Genomic DNA, 12,618 nt, shown 5'->3' on the forward strand with positions numbered 1-12,618 from the left:
GCCTCCAGTTCCATTGTTTTGTTATGTAGTCTTGTTGGGTTTTTGTTACTGTTGCCCATCTCTCAGTTGGATATATATATAATTTGATATTATAATGAAACTAGTTTTTTTGGAGTTCATTAGGGACACAGAACCCACCCCTCTGTGTTTTTGATCTAACTCCTAGTAATGTTTTTCTACAAAACTGAGGCTTGCTGGCAGTAGGAGAGGCTATACCAGACTGGCAACAGCTTTTTTTCATTTCCTAATGACTAAATTCTCCTGTAAGCAGCAATTTAACCACTTCAGCCTGCAAGATTTGGCTGCTCAATGACCAGGCCATTTATTGCAATACAGCACTGTGTCGATTTAATTGACAAGTGTGCGGTCATGCAACGTTGTACCCAAACAAAATCTATGTCTTTTCCCCACAAATAGAGCTTTCTTTTGGTGGTATTTGATCATCTCTGCGGTTTTTATTTTTTGCGCTATAAACAAAAAAACAGCCCCAATCTTGATAAAACACAATATTTTGTACTTTTCTATAATAAATATCCCCAACTTTTTTTTAACTGCTTAAGGACCGCCTCACGCCGATATACGTTGGCAGAATGGCACGGCTGGGCACAATCGCATACCTGTACGTAATTCTTTAAGTGCCCAGCCATGGGTCTGGAGCGACGGCGGCACGCTCCTGACCCGGTCCTGAGCCCGTGACCGTGGCCGCGGGACCAGCGGACTGTGTAAACAAACCTCTCCCTGCACTTACTAGTGTGGCTGTTACTGATCCTCTGTTCCCTTTTTTTATAGGGAAGGACGATCAGTAACGTCACATGCCAGGCCACTCCCCTCACAATAAAAAAACACATAACGTCATACATAACAACTACACTGCCCCCTAGTGGTTAACTCCTTCACCACCAGTGTCATTTACACAGGAATCAGTGTATTTAAATAGTACTGATTCCTGTATAAATGACAATGGTCCCAAAAATGTGTAAAAAAAAATGTGTCCGCCATAATGTCGCAGTCAGAATAAAAATCGCTGATCGCCGCCATTACTAGTAAAAAAAAAAATATTTATAAAAATGCTATAAAACTATCCCCTATTTTGTAAACGCTATAACTTTTGTGCAAACCAATCAATAATTGCTAATTGCAGAAGGAAGGTCTTGTAATATTTGACTATGTATCCGTCTGGGCTTGGGGCTTTACCCAGTTTCATGGAACCTACAGCCACCTGTACTTCCTCTAAAATGATCGGTTCATATAGTGATTCTTGAGTCTCTGGGGGGAGTGATGGAAGATGGGAGTCTGTGATGTACCTATCTATGTCTTCTTGCCTTGAGCCGGAGCTCGGGAGATTGTAGAGGCCGATGTAAAAGTCACCGAGCCCTTTTCCTATTTGTGTTGGGTTTGTAGCTTTCTGGCTGTTCGGGCACATTATCTGGGGTATGTAGCAGGTCCGTTATCTGTTTGCGTACTATCCTCATCTCTGTCTCTAAAGTCTGCGAGGGGGGTGCTTGTGTTTTGCTTCTACTGAGGATAGATTGGAAAGTAAGATGGCGAATTGTTCGTTCCGTTTTTTGTTTTTTTATATATGTGCCCCGTGCTTGATGAGGACCCCCACGGAGGACATATTTGTGTGCTTCCCATATACCCCTAAGTCTCAGTCCTGAGTGTCATTTTCTAGGAAAAAAAGGTCTAGCTCCTTAGTCACATCTGCTATTACTTCAGGTGTTTGGAGGAGGCTCTTGTTTAGGTGCCAGAATATGGATCTGGGCGAGGGCATCTCGGAGAGGGTATAAGTAAGGGAAATGGGCACGTGGTCAGACCAAGTTATTTGGCCTATGGTGGGGGAGCTCGCTAGATGCAGTTGGTCATGAGGTATCACGAAGAGGTCTATCCTCGAGTACAGTTTGTGCAGGGAAGAGTAGAAGGTATAGTACCTTTCCCCGGAATGTTGTAGGCGCCAAATGTCTATTAACTGGGCGTTATGTAGAGATTGTTCTATACATTTTATGTTCATTGGGGGAACCGAGGAGCTGCCCGTAGAGGTGTCTGAGGAGGGGATCAGCGGGACGTTAAAGTCTCCCCCTAGAAGTAGTTGGTCTTCTCTGTATTCCATCAACTTGTCTAAGGGAGTTCTAATATGGTCGTTGGGAGCATATATCATTGCTAATGTGAATTGAATCTCGCCTAGCCTAGCATCCTTCAGGGCAGGTCAACACTCCCTGGCATTGCCATAGTAGTTTTTTAGAAATCAGAATGGACTCTCCTCTGCTCTTAGATGTGGGGTTAGTGGCGTGGTGCACTAGGGGAAAGAATCTAGTTTGGAGTAAGGGGGAGTCTGTCATTTTTAAAGTGTGTCTCTTGTATGATGGCCACGTCAGAATGTGATTTCTTAAGGTCCTGTAGCAGTATTCGCCTCTTCTCAGGGGTGTTCAGCATTGAGAGAGGTCACTTTGATAAAGTCTACTGGTGTCAGAAACCATGAAACAGACAGAGACAGAAGTACAATCAAATCACACTTGTTTATTAATAAAAAGGTAAATAGAAAAAAGCGTAGTCAAGTATAGCCAGAGTCCTGTAGCCAGATCAGGTAGTCAGCCAGTCCAAAGTTCATTAACCAGATCGGGTAATCAGCCAGGCCGGAAGTCAGGGATCCAAGGAGAGCAACCGAAAGCAGGATAAGAAGCCAGGTGGGATGTCAGCAAGCCAGTCTTGAAACAAACAGCAGGTGATGGTTCCCTGTGATGTGGCCAACACGAAGACAAATGAAAAAGTGAGCAGGAAGGCTTTTAATAGGCAGGTCAGATGAGCATCATCGGGAATAGCTGGTAACTGTGGAAAGAGAAGAGAGCTGGCAATTAGCCGACAGCTGAGCGGCCAGCCCAGAGGAGGAAGGGCTAATCCAGCCCTGACAACTGGCATGTCTCAGGAGAAGGGATGAGCGTTTAGAAGGTCAGGAAAGTGGGGGAAGGGTAATTGGAGAGTGGGCGGTGCACAAATGTGGAGATTAAGAGGGGGGAGGTTGGGCAGGGGCGTGAAGATGGAGGGTGGAGGGTAACTTTTCAGCTTCTTCAGGAAATACATCTAGGAAATATATATCACAAATAAAAATGTATATAAACCATAATATTAGTACAAAAACCAGAAAGGGGAAAAAAAACACAAAATTACAAAACCAATAATTACATATTAGACTCTTACCCCTACACCTAAACCACAGGGTGCACTAGCCCACCAGAAGAGGCCTCCCCGGGGGACTGGGGGGGGGGCACTTAAACCCCCAACAGCAAATCGACCGATATATGTATAAGGAAGTAGAGGGTTTGCGCATAGGTTATAGTGTCTACAACATAGGGGAAAGATTTATGACATAGTTGTTGTTATTATTATATATATATATATTTTTTTTTTTTTTTTAACTAGTAATGGCAGTGATCTGCGATTTATTATTATTTTTTTTTTTTTGCAGGACTGTGACATTGCGGCGGACAGATCGGACACTTTTGACACATTTTTCAGACCATTGGCATTTATACAGAAATCAGTGCTATAAAAATGCACGGATTACTGTGTAAATTTCACTGGCAGGGAAGGGGTTAACACTAGGGGGGGATCAAGGGGTTAAATGTGTTACCCAAGGAGTGATTCTAACTGTGGGGGATCGACTGCAGAAAAAAATCGCTCTCCTCACCCCTGACAGCACAGAGATCTGTCTGTTTACATTGACAGATGTATTCTTCTACATAATTTGGTAACAAAAATCGCAATAAGGGTATATTGATTGGTTTGTACAAAAATCAATTTTTACTTATTTTGTGAATTTTATTTCATTCATAAGAAGCGAGAAAAAAATTAAAGGGGTTGTAAACCTTCATGGTTTTTCACCTCAATGCATTCTATGGTGAAAAACCTCTTAAAGTGCAGCAGCCCTCCAGTGCCGCCGTTTTACTTACCTGAACCCTCTGTTTCTCGCACTGGGGACAAGCCACCAGCTCTAGCCAATATCTTGTGTCCCGATTGACTGGATTGATAGCAGCGCAGCCATTGGCTCCCGCTGCTTTCAATCAAATCCAATGATGCGGGGAGCAGGGCCAAGTCATATGGACGCCGAATGCTGGACTCGTGAGTGCGCCCGCAAGGTAAGCAGGAAGCGCTTCCCCGAGGGGGTTATCTGATGCAGGAAGGAGCCACGAGAGCCCCTGGGGAACACCAGAAGAGCAGGTTCGGGGCCACTCTGTGCAAAACGAGCTGCACAGTGGAGGTATGATATGTATGTTGTTTTAAATAAAAATAAAAAAACCCTTACAATCATTTTAACAAATTTTTACAACAACAACTAATTGGGGTAACTAATGGTTAATGATTATAGTATACTGCAGGGGTACTAAATTAAAATTCATGGGGGTCCAGTCAGAAAATGTTCTTCCAGTGGAGGTCCGAGTGTCATATTCGTGCTATGACTCCACATGTTATCCTCCACATTGCAGCCTCTCGTGCACGTCACAGAGCCCCCATCACAGACTGACCTTGTCACAGACTGACCCATCACAGTGCTCTCTTGATAGTAGACTCCTGCCTTTTTCATAACAGCACTCCCCCCTCTCCGAAGAGCCCTACCTTATTCACACAAGATGGAAAGCATTGCAGCCCTGGACAAAGAGCAGGACTTTTCACGTTAAAGGTGGGTGAATGATTGCTGGGACCGCCCCACTGTGTAGCAACCAGTCACCTGCTTCTTAACTTAAAGTCACGTCTTTTGTCCAGAGGGGCCACGCTTCACGTTTTGTATAAATAAGACAAGCAGTGTGGGAGAGGGGGGCAGTGCAGCGATATTATGGAAGGGACAGACCTGCCGGGTCTGCTTACCGGGCATAGAAGGCAGGCAGGTGAGCTGGCGGTGGGGAGAGGACACACAGACAACTATTTGGCGAGGCTGCAGTCTGGGTAGGATGGTTACTGGGGCTAAAACTGGACAGCGATCTGCCATTTAGTGATCCCTGTTATACTGTATATAAGCCAAAAAACAGAATGCAATATATTGCATCTTACCAGTCTTTAGCTGTGATGGCCGTAAAAAAATTTTGTTGATCCTGCCTCAGGAGAGAGATACAATTTGGTGAGGTAGCGTTGTCACCCTAGGACATGAAGTCTTTTACTGGAAGGATCTCCAGATGAAAATAAATGAACTAAATACAAAAAAAAAGTAAAACAAATAGTAGCTTTGAAATAAGTAAATAGGATAATCTAAAGTTTTAGTTATGAAGAAATACAGTCTACATTCTGCACCAGAGTCCTGTGAGTTTTATTTATACCTCTGAACCTGTACATTGCCATTAATTCTTATAGTTAACCATATCTGTCTGTTATGCAGAATATTCTAAAACCTATATTTTGTGCATATCCTCTTCATAGAAAACAAGTGTTACGATACAGAACAGATGGATGGACCCAGTGGCCATGTGCAGAACTACATGTAAGAGCAAAGCAATTGTACTAAGGTGACTAGCAAACAGAGGACACTGAACAGTATTTGTGTGGTAAAAAGTCTCCTGCCATAAACCTTAGACATTGGTTAGGCAAATATTTTTCCTAATGATATTGTCATAATCTTTTATACAAATACGAGATCACATGTCTTTGTACATTGAAGACTACTGTGTGAACCATAAGCTGTTGGCTAAACATTTCCAAACCAAAAGAGCAAAGATCTGCTGAGGACTTTCCTGGTCTATAGACCAGCCCATTCCTTGAGTGCTGATTATAATAAAAAATTGTATAATAGAGACCTAAAGTCTGTAAAGTTAATAGGGATCATTATGCCTAGGTAGGAGATGCCTTATGGTCTGCCATTGAAAAGAATAATTAGTTTTCAACCTCTCTTGACGGCGCTCACCGCGGACCTTAAAAGATGGGATCCCCTTGCCCTTTCATGGTTCGGCCGTTGTAACGTATTGAAGATGAGCGCAATGCCACGACTCCTATATTTGCTACAAGGCTTACCTATCAAGATACCCCAGACTTTCTTTCCTGCGGTTCATTCCATCTTTATTAAGTTCCTCTGGCGCGGCAAACATCCGCGTATTGGTAGGGCGATGCTGCTTCGGCCGAAGTTGCGGGGAGGTATTGGCTTCCCAGACCCTGCTCTCTATTACACAGCGACGCACATGACACGGGTGGTCGACTGGTGCCGACACGGGGAACTGAAGCTCTGGGTCACACTGGAGCAGGAGATGGCACGGGCTCCATTGGCTGGCCTGGGCGGGCAGGCCATTGTAGCCCCGTGTGACTTCTCATCCGCTAATTGGCCCCTCGCTCGCCGAGATGGAACGATTTTTTCATCTTTCCCACTTGACTAACTTTCCACCCCCCATGACCCCAATCATTGGTCATCCTAGATTTCCTCCGGGCCTGTCTGACCAGGCAGGCAACGAAAGGGCTTATACGAGCGGCCCAATTTCTAAGACCGACAGGCTGGATCCCCACAGGGACCATATTGTTAGAGGAGGCACCCATTACGCTGGATAGTTGGAGAGCCAGAAGAGCTTGCCCATTTCCTCGGTTCCTTACCCAAACATTCGCTCTTCCCTAGACAACTCCATCCCTTCGAAGAACTTTGCCTGAACGATGGCCCTATTCGCGGTACCCTCTCTAGGTCCTACCAAATCCAACAAGCTGGCACTATTCTTCACATTTTCTGGGAATGCCCACAACTACAGACTTTCTGGCAGCCTGTCCTACGACTTATGCACAAGTTCAGACATATCCCTGACCAATGATCCTGCAGCCATGCTTCTTAATCTCACTCCTATGTCGAGAAAGCACTACCACATATCCCTACTTAAACACCTCCTCAATGCTGCTAGAGCCTGCATTCCAAGTCAGTGGAAGCAGCAATCTGCTCCCACAGTAGCCCAGTGGTTCTCGAGGGTGAATGACATTGAGTGAATGGAAGACCTGACTTCCACTATTCGGGATAAAACGGAGGAACATGGGAACAGGTGGTTCTATTGGACCCAGTTTCGCTTTTCGGAAGAATATCTCTGCGAGACATAGTTTGCTCCTTATGACCGCCAGTGGCTATTGCTCCAGACCATGACCAACGAACGGGCTAGCAGGCCGGAGATGTCCCTTGCTCCCTGGGTGGAAGTCCCACCCCCTCAACTTTATCCAAATCCCCCCCCATCTCTTCTCATCCTTCTCCATAATTTCCATCCCAAAACTAATCTCGTTTCTCCTTTTCTCTTTTAGTTTCACTATCTCCCATTTTAACCCCCCAAAAAACGGTATGTCCCGACCCCAACTGACCACTGCGCAATACTCTTCCCCTATATATAGATACCAAAATTCTCCAAGGGTATCGGGGCTAATACCTATAGTACTTTGGGTGCTAGGGGAACCCGATGTGATTAAGCCTTATTTTTACACCTCCTGGGTATTTGGGTTCTTGCCGTGTTCACAAAGGTGCACATGTGTTATCTTCCTCGGAATTATCACCATTGGCTCAAATACCCATGCTATGTGATCACATGTTTTGTAATTGTTTATATCTCATTTAGTGTGAAGTTACCTTTGCATTGTATGTCGCATACCACTAAATAAAATATATAAAAAAAGAAGAATTAGAACGAAGTAAGGACATGGTGGAGACAGATAGGGAAATGTTGAGCGCCTCTGTTTTGGAGATGTTGAGCTTAAAATGAGTTGGCTGAAGCGTTTAAATTCAGAAAAGAGGGAGGGGAGGGTCGTGTATGGCTGTCGGGCGTATATTGATAGATCATCAGCATAAAGAGATCATTTATGGTGTTCGGAGGGTGTTTGAATTCCCTGTATGGATGCATTTTGTCAGATGGCGCATGCCAGGTGTTCGATGACAAATAAGAGAGGGGACAGCCTTGGCGGGTGCCATTAGATATGTCAAATGCCTCTGACGCGGTGCTATTCACCAGGACCGATGCAGAGGGGTGAGAGTAAAGTGACATAATTTTGGTGATGAAGGGGGATTCGAGTCCTATTTGTTCTAGAGAGAGTTGTAGAAAGCGTCAGTTTACCCGGTCAAATGCCTTTTCAGCATCAAAAGACAGGAGACAAGCCTGCTGGCGGTGTCGCTGTATGTAGGAAATGAGGTGTATAGTTTTAGTTGTGTTGTCCCGGGCTTCCCTGCCTGGGAAAAAACAAACCTGATCCCTATGGATAATCCCCGGCAGTGGTGGTGAGAGGCGGTTGGCAAGGACCTTCGCAAATAGTTTTAGGTCTATGTTTAGTAGGGATATGGGGCGGTAGCTACTACATTGGGAAGGATCCTTACTGGATTTCAAGAGAATGGATACATTGGCCGATAAGAGTTCTCTGGATGGAAGGGCATTGTCATCTATGGCATTGAAGGCTCGAGCTAGGAATGGCTAGTAAGGGTGCAAAGGTTTTGTAGAATCGTGGGGTATAGCCATCCGGGCCCAGGCATTTGCCTCATTTTAGGCCCTTGATGGCACCTAAAAATTCTGGTACCGCCAAGGGTTTGTCTAGGTCGGAGAATTCCTGGGGGTCAATTCTAGGTAGTGCTGTTTCAGTTATATAGGCCTACATGTTGTCTTGTCGGGAGGATGTACCCTGTTTCCCCGAAAATAAGATCTAGCGTGATTGTCTGTGTTGGCTGCAATATAAGCCCTACCCCCCAAATAAGCCCTACCCTGTTTCCCTGAAAATAAGCCCTACCCTGAAAATAAGACCTACAAAGACTTTAACTAGGGCTTATTTGGGGGGGTAGGGCTTATATTGCAGCCATCACCGACAATCACGCTAGGTCTTATTTTCAGGGAAACAGGGTAGGGCCACTTGGAGTGTTCTGTGTGAGATTGCAGAGCTGGGAATAGAAGTCCCTGAACGTGGATATACCCTTTGTGTTAAAGACCTTAGTCTGGTTTGATTTGGTTATGAAGGGAATGGATTGGCGGGGAGGCATAGGGTGGATAACCCTTGCCAGATGTTGGCCGAATTTTTGTTGGCTATAGAAAAATGATAATTGCGAGCTCGATCACGAGCTATCAGGGAGTGGCAGTCTAGCAACTGGAGGAGGTCGCGACGGGTGTTTGATAGAGTGACAAAAGTAGACGGCTCCAGTGGGGTTTTTTTTTTTTTTTGTGGAGGGATTCTAGGTCTGAAATGGTGGTCAGGAGGTGTCGAATTTCATCGGATCTGATCTTTTTCAAATGGGAACCGTTCTGTATGAGTACACCTCAGACCACACATTTCAGGGCTTCCCATTGAATTATGCCGCGTACACACGAGCGGACTTTTTAACATCCAAAGTCCGAAGGACCGAGTCCGTCAGACTATCCGATCGTGTGTGGGCTGAAACGGACTTTTGATTCACCAAAGTCTGACGGACTTTAGAATATGGAACATGCTTCAAATTTTCCCGAAGGAACTCCGCCGGACCCAGTCCCCTTCGAAAACTCCGCTCGTGTGTATGCTACTCCGACGGACTAAAACCGACGCTAGGGCAGCTATTGGCTACTGGCTATGAACTTCCTTATTTGAGTCGGGTCGTACGTCATCACGTTTGAATCCGTCGGAGTTTAGTGTGATTGTGTGTGGCCAAGTCCGTTCGGCCGAAAAGTCTGTCAGAACTCCGTCGGAATTCCAGCAGAACTCCGACGGAACTCCTTTGGAAGTCTGTCGGACTTAAGTCCGCTCGTGTGTACGGGGCATAAGTGTGGTAGTAGTGTCAGAGGAGTGATCGGACATGAAGTGTTGAATTGCCTTGGTAACTTCAGTGATGCACACTGAGTCCCGGAGTAGGCTGTATTTGAGACGCCAGGACGCCCCCTCCCCCTACGAGATTGGGGAGGATGGGTAAAGGACAAGTAAACAGGGAAATGGTCAGACCATAGGGCATGTCCCAGGGAAGATTGTAATGGGGTGTCTAGAAGGGATTGTGAGATAAAAAAATTATCTAATCTGCTGTATGAGTTGTGGGCTATGGAGGAGTAACTGTAATCCTTTTCTGTGGGGTGGTGTATATGCCAGACATCTACTAATTGGTGGGAGTGTAATGGAGATTTCATGCGTGAGTGAAGATGGGGTTAGGCTGGGTTCACACTGCTGCAGCTAGGAGACCCGGATGTGATTCGCACCGCACTGCAGTGCAAATCACATCCGATCTCTGTGCGATGCGAGTTCAGCCATACAGATAGTATGGCTGAATTCGCATCGCACCCGCTCCAAACTCGCACAGGACCCTTTTTTTGGTCCGCAGCAGAATCGGATCGCATGGGTGTTCACACCATGCGATCCGATTCCTGCGTTCCCACATCGCTTCAGTGTGAACCCAGCCTTATGGATAACTTACCCGAGGATGACACAGAAACCCCCAAAAGAATATAGTCTGAGAGTGGTGGAAAGGACGTGAGCCTGGTCTGTGTTAGGCGCATTCATGTTTGCCACTGTAAAAATGTTGTTTAGCTTCAATTTGAGAAATTTAAAGCAAAATATTATCATCGATACAGGAATCAAGTACTTCAGGGTGAAAAGATCTGTGGAATGCGATGGACACTCCTTTGGACTTAGCTAGGGGGTTAGTGCTGTTGCACCAAGTAGTATAATGGCAGTTGAGAATTATAGGTATAGAATCGATGCACAAGTGTGTTTCCTGCAATAGCAGAAAATTAACTCGCTGTTTGTGGAAGTGATATAGGATCTGGCTACGCTTTTTCTGGGTTGTTAAAGCCTCTACAGTTATAGGATGCTATAATAAGAGGTGGTGTGACTGCCATGTTGGTGGGTGGGGCTCAGGGGTGGTAAGAAGAGTATGAGGAGAGTCTTTCGGGGATCAGGCTCAATCAGCAGGAGAGAAGGTGGGGGAGGAGGGGTGGGAGGTTAGAAAGAAAAAGTAGAGGGGTAGTTGGAATAAAGATTAGTGTGAAGATAAAGAGAGAGTAGGGGTCTCTGTATGTCTGGTTGTGACCGAACACTGGAAACTGAGGCCATGATTTCAGTGAGTAGACAGAGCCACATGAACAGGCCACTAGGTGGCTCTAAAAGGTCAAATGTACAGAAAAACAACATACATACATAATAAAGTGCTATGAAGAACATAGTAAAACCAAGTACAGTGCCTGTGACTGGCACCAAGTATGCCTAAGGGGGGGGGGGGGGGTTAGTGGGAGGCATGGGTGGGGTCCCGGGCTCCACAGGGCAGGACAAAAATAAAAACAATACAACCTGTCATGGGGAGGGAAGAAAAAAGATGTTATGAATATTAACATACAGCATGTGAATAAAGCAGGGGATGGTGGGGCAAAGATTCAGTATATTCTTACTATGCAAGTGAGTAGGCAGTATTCAAGTACACAGTTCCTTATGAATCAAAAAAAAGAAAATAGTAGGGATTCAGGGGAGGTATTTGTTGGGTTTGTGGGATTGTGAGAATGTCATTTCTGGCCCACCTATCCCTATGCGCTCTTTTCTCACTTACCTTTTTATAGAAGGTTTTAAAATCCCTCTATTTGGATCTTTTAAGTGTTTTTCAGATGCCATCACTTCCTGTAGATCATCTTTCAGCATTCACTGCCTGTAGGTCGTTTCCCAGTAGCATTCGCTTCCCTGCTGCATCACAGAAGAGGGTGTGATAGGTCGTGCTCACCACTCTGGACCACACCTTCCTTATTACAATACCACCTTCCACCTACTTTCTGTACTATCTGATTGTAAAATTTCCTTTAGATCTACCATCAGCTATGTAGTACGAGGGCCTGTCTGATTTGATAAAAATTTAATGGATTGGTCAGGTGGGTCCTCCTGTTTCATAGATCTGCTAAATCGCAAGGAAATTGTACAGGGATTGTACAATCATATTGCATAATGTATGGCCATCTTTATACAAGTACATAGGAGGGAGTGGACAGAGGCACTCAGTTGTCAGGCCCCGTTCACATTGCCACGCAACAGATGCATACAATTTTTTGGGTTAGATTTGGAGCATATTCACTCATCACACATAGGGCAGCCCATTCACTTGAATGGGGCAGCCCATTCAGTTCCAATAACATGCACAGCACAGTCCATTCATTTCAATGTGCTGCCCTACGTGTGGCAAAGTAGCTCATGGGATATTTTGGTGTATTTTGGTTTGCACATTTTTTACAGTTTGTTTGCTTGTGTGCTTGGGATGGTGTTAACTAAAAGCCAAATATGCGACTAGTTCATTTTAGGTATGTAAAGATGGCCAAACACTACACAATCTGATTGTACAATCTCCTTTAGATTTGCCGAAATGATATAATTGGAGGACACAATGTCTATCCAATCACTCTGTATCCAATCAGACAGGCCCTTGCACTACATAGTTGATGGTAGATCTAAAGGAGATTGTACAATCAGATTGTATAATGTATGGCAGGCTGTACAGACTTCCAGGGACACACCTCGTTTTTTCAGTACTACAGCTCTGCACGTGGGCTGTGATCACTGATCTTCTGCATATTCTGCCAAATGAATTATCTATGCAAGATCAAGGTAAGAAAAAAGAAATTGATGGCTCATCACTGCATTAGGTGTGCATGCACCTGTGAAGGTGGGTGTGATCAATCTCCAGGAGTGGGGAAGGCAGTGGCATGGTGTGTTAGACCCCAT

General features: G+C 45.1%; 1 long non-coding RNA gene across 1 annotated transcript; it reads right to left on the bottom strand.

Annotated features, from left to right (window-relative positions):
• Nucleotides 1–2,494: 2,494 nt before the first annotated feature.
• LOC143933188 (uncharacterized) lies at nt 2,495–11,594 on the bottom strand. Its single transcript, XR_013263033.1, has 3 exons — nt 11,462–11,594; nt 5,041–5,177; nt 2,495–2,823 (listed from the first exon to the last, which is right to left on the bottom strand). It is a non-coding gene; the product is annotated as an uncharacterized LOC143933188 (long non-coding RNA).
• Between the last annotated feature and the right edge of the window lie 1,024 nt (nt 11,595–12,618).

The sequence above is a fragment of the Lithobates pipiens genome, unplaced genomic scaffold (genome assembly GCF_037356315.1).
Source record: "Lithobates pipiens isolate NorthernLeopardFrog02 unplaced genomic scaffold, aLitPip1_a1.2 Scaffold_27, whole genome shotgun sequence".
Lineage (NCBI taxonomy): Eukaryota > Metazoa > Chordata > Amphibia > Anura > Ranidae > Lithobates > Lithobates pipiens.